The 4,928-nt window shown below is 35.9% G+C and overlaps 1 protein-coding gene across 1 annotated transcript in view; it reads right to left on the reverse strand.

The window, feature by feature from the left end:
- The window catches only part of VCL (vinculin), a 110,471-nt gene that overhangs the window by 102,405 nt on the left and 3,138 nt on the right, over window positions 1–4,928 (reverse strand). The window lies entirely within an intron of this gene.

Consider the following 4,928-nt stretch of genomic DNA (forward strand, 5'->3'; position numbering starts at 1 on the left):
TTATTTTTAGTATCATTATAGTATTATATGAAAGATAAAACACTATAATGACAAAAATATAAATGAACAAAAATTCTCTACTTACATATTAATCTCAACTTCCTTCCCTAATAAACCTTTTGGTAAATTGTTAAGAAGAAACAGGTAAGACAGCCTCACTCTCCAAAACCATCCCTAATGAAACTGAACAAGTACTAGAATGACTGATAAAACAGAGAAGCAGCCACCTAAATTCAAACTTATATTATCATTTCTGTGTGGCCCAATATACCCAAGCACATACAGGGTGTCCCAAAAAAAATGTATACACACTTTGAAGGATTATAAAGTCAGTGTTTATTAACATACAGTTCGTTTTCAAAATTTAAAAGAATCTACAGAAATAAATAATTTTTTTGTCAATTCCTGTTTTCAAATTGATGACCATTCTGGTCTAGGCACTGCTGATAACTCGAAGCAATGGAATCACAAACACCAATAATCATTTCATTTGGTGTTTGTGTGCCCTCAATTCATTGACTGTTACCAGTTGTGTACCGTAAACTTTATCTTTTATGTTTCCCCATAAAAAAATATTTTAAACGTCTAATGGCACTTTAGAATAAATTTTCTTTGTTCAAAGCTTACTCTGGCTTCATCCATTATTTCAAATCAGTTAAACCTGAAAAGGAGTGAAAATTAGGCGAGTTATTAGCTGTTAAAATGTGTAAACATTTTTCAGGACACCCTACATTGCAAGAATTCTAGAAGGTTTAGAGTACAAGGAAAATGAAAGCCTCCAATAGGAGGTCCTTTCACCAATATATCAAATTCTTCTCTGGGTGTTTCAGAGTCTTATTACAGATTTGAACTTTACTCCTTAAAGCTCACTCTGAAGTATTTATACTACATAGCACTGACGGCTTAAAAAAGCCTTACATTTATGTTTTCTTCTAGTTTTGTCTATATATAGGGACGATTTAAGGGCAGACCTTCCTGAAAGCAACATGAACTGATAGAACAAGTCCTTCCTCAGCAAGTCCTTCCATTGTCTTAGAGAGAAACCTTGCTAATCTCTGACATTTGCTCATTAAGAACTACTACTTCTTTCGATACAGATCTAGTGCTGGCTTACAATGTAAAAATATACCCCACTGTCATGACCATTACATAAGGTTCAAAGGAAAGGCTGGGCCCAGATCAGCCAGAAAGCAAAAAAGCAGCAGATCAACTTCATGATATCTTTGTTTCCTGCCATGGGGTTCAAGTAAATAAAGGTCTTTTAATGGGGAATTCATGGCTCATAGTATGATACCACACTGTAACCAGCAGGGGTTCAACTAACTATATCAACGCCTGGTCTAATGGTTAAACTGTAAAAAGAGACTCCCAATTTATAAAGACAAAATCCTAATGACACTTTCAGACAGGAAGAACATATTTTCATGTTATGAATTTAGTAAGTGGCCTGCATAGCTGAAATGACTCTGAAACAGAGAACCACAACCCAGAATAGCCTGGACACTTCTGTTATCTCAAACAATGGGCAGTCGGCCATTCATTCCTCCCTCTTAGTATATATTCTACTTGTTTCAGACAAAGCCCATTATAAATTTGATGAGACTGCTCAAATTCAGCTATACCAGATGTTTGAAAGCTGGGGACAGGAAATATTTGTTGCACAAAAATTCCTATTACAACATTTTGTACCTAAAAAATAAATACTATATGTTCATTTAGTAAAAAAGAAAAAAAAAGTTATATTGCACACGTATGACCAGCCTGACACTGGAAATAGAGGGATGAATACAACAGATATGGTCCCTGCCACGGAGGAACCTACCATCTAGTGGAGAAGACAAACGCTGACCAGGTTTGATGAATGTCACAAGAGAGTATGCTGGCCTGTAGACTGTGGATGAGGATATTCCCACCCTACCCGCTTCTTAAACGTGCAATAAAAGACCAGAAAGTTGTCAGAAGTCTTTTAAAATAATGACACTCTCAATTGTGATACATATGAAACATAAGCATCTTATACAAATATAAATGACCAGTAATTTTAAAAGCATATAAAATGACTACTTTTTAAACAAATATACAAGAAATATTAAAATCCAAATAAGTCCCAACCCCTGAAAGTATTTACATTCATGTTCCCCCTACTCCTGGACTGTAACAGAAGAAACCAACTTATTATGGTTGATACTTAGGACTTTTGCTCTTTTATTTTGTCCTCTTAGTGTTACACCAGTACTACTTATAAAATAGCTTTAGGTCCGGCCAGTGTGGCTCAGTGGTTGAACATGGACCCAGGAACCAAGGTCACCGATTATTCGATGCCTGGGTTGCAGGCTCGATCCCCTGTAGTAGGTGTGCAGGAGGCAGTCGATCAATGTTTCTCTCTCATCAATATTTTCATCTCTCTATCCCTCTCCTTCCTCTCTAAGAAATCAATAAAAACATACTTAAAATAAAATAAAACAGCTTTAGAAAAGCCCAACTTTCTACTGTGTAGATATATTAAATATTTAAATCAGGGCTCCATTAAATTATAAACATAGTTATAGAAACATAAAATCTCTAAAGCTCTTCTGTTCTATCAATCACATGAATAAATATTAAGTATTATTGAAACAAAGTTCACATCTGTCCCATTCTTATATCTCTTTTGATCTTGAGACAAAGTTTTTCAAATGAAACTTCATGACTCCCCAAAGGCTCCACAAACCTTCTTTAAATGCTATTTAGTTCTAGTAGGCTTCAAGCGAAGCAGCAATATGCACTATAAAAAGCCTTTATCTGTTTTGCAGGCATAAATACTTTTGTGCTGACCTGTACCTACTCTTATTTCTTAATTAAAAAGAAAGAAATGCTATGAAATTGAATGTCGCTGAAACAGAACCCTACCTTCACATCATTCCTTTCATATAGGCCCTTCACACAGGCCAGGCCAAAACCAGGCTTTAAACAGACACTCTCGCCAGGGCTAAGACAAATGGAAACGCTATCACCAACAGCATTCCTCTTGCTTCTGATTCTAGGTAGAAAAATGCCACTAATAGTTCACAACTTTTTTCTAAGTGGATGTAGAATGGTAGAGTGAACAAAGCACAGGGTCCACAGTAAGAGAAACAAAGTTTCTCTTCTTGAGCCTAAACTTCATCACTAACTAGCTGTGTCACTATGGGCAGGTTACTTAATTTCTCTGACCTACAGCATCTGTAAAATTAGGACGGGAAAGTATTAAGAAAAAAACTGTTTTATTAGTACATCAGAATCACTCTCAAGTGTTTAGAATGGCCTTATTCCATACAACGGAATATTATTCAGCAACAAAAAGGAATGAAGTTTTGATACATACTATACCTTGGATAAACGTTGAAAATGTGTTAAGAGGAATAAGTGAGAAACAAAAGGACATACATTTTATGATTCTATTGATATGAAATGACCAGAATAGGCACACTCTGTGGAGAGACAGAAAAGTAGATTGGTGGCTCTCCAGAGGTGGGGGTGGGAGTGGCTGCTAATGCGTATGAGGTTTCTTTTTGAGAGGACAAAACTGTCCTAAAATTAGATTGTACTGATTGTACACTTTAAATGGGCAAATTATATGTTACGTGAATTACATATAATTGTCTTTAAACAATGATCTTGTTCAGGATCCTGAGTTGAAAAAGGAACATGTAAATAAATATTCCCATCCTATCCCCTCCCTAAGAATGGAGTAAAAGTAATGACTCAGCTGCAATAGATATGCATTTACTAGTAAAGTGACCAGACTACTTTTGTTTAACAAATATACATGAAATTACAAATCCAAATGAGTCTACCCCAAAGAAAGAGTTACCTTAATGATGCCCTAAGTCAAAATTAGGTCCTCAGAGTCTCAATTTGGGTAGTTCTTTCTACTTGCAACACCTTTGCTATCACATCTTTAAATGTTCAAATCCCACCGAACTTTAAGACCAGTTCAAATGTTACATCTTCCATGAAGCCTTCTGCATGCTCTCCTGAAAAGTAATGTCACATTTCTTTGAACTTCCATGGTCCTTCACTTCCGTAGGGCCACCTTGGACTTTCAGACCAACATTATACTTATTCTGCCCAGTATCAACTTATTGCTTTGACATCAAAAAAGGGTCTCAATAAATAACCTATTTAATAAGTGGATGATGATTGCTTAACAATTGAGAATTTCATTTTCACCTGATAAATATTAATTTTTGAAATATCCAAAAGTCATTTAGACTCAAGAATGGTCCATGAAGTAGCAGGGCTAAGGAATGCCCACTTTGGAAAAAACTTTCATGACCAAAATAAAACAAGACTGATTTGACATATTTATGTATATAATCCGTAAGGGATTCCCAAACAGAAGCAGTGAAATAAGGACATAACCTCCCAAGGTAACTGAAAGAAACCTGAATGATATAAATTCCAGAATATTTATTTAAAAATCTGTTTCATTATTTTATAGTGATACTACATTTTTTCCTGAGTTCTATTATCAAGTTCTATTAATTCCTCTTATTCTATGTTTCTAATAGATATCACTTCTAATTCCTTCTCCATTTTCCCCACCATAGTAAAAAATCCAGGCCCTCATTTTCTTCATGATCAACCAATTTTTTAAATCTCCTAATTTATCTCCCTTCCCCACAGTTCCTTCTTTCCTTCAACAATATTTATGAAGCCATTGTGTGTGGGGAAGAACTGAGGAGCACATAAAGAAATATCAAACGAGGCCTGTTCTCCAGAAACAATCAAGTTGGGACGTTGACACATGAACACGACTCATCGCAATACGCAGCAGCACAGACTTAAGGGCCACAGGTGACACTGGTAATAACAAGCAACGGGTAGGTCCTCTGGCCTCCCCAGAACACAGTCTGTATCTCCTTCACTCTATTCTCCTCCTCTCTCCCACTCTTTGTTCATCTTAC

This window comes from Myotis lucifugus, unplaced genomic scaffold, assembly GCF_000147115.1.
Source record: "Myotis lucifugus unplaced genomic scaffold, Myoluc2.0 scaffold_69, whole genome shotgun sequence".
In the NCBI taxonomy this organism is placed as follows: Eukaryota; Metazoa; Chordata; class Mammalia; order Chiroptera; family Vespertilionidae; genus Myotis; species Myotis lucifugus.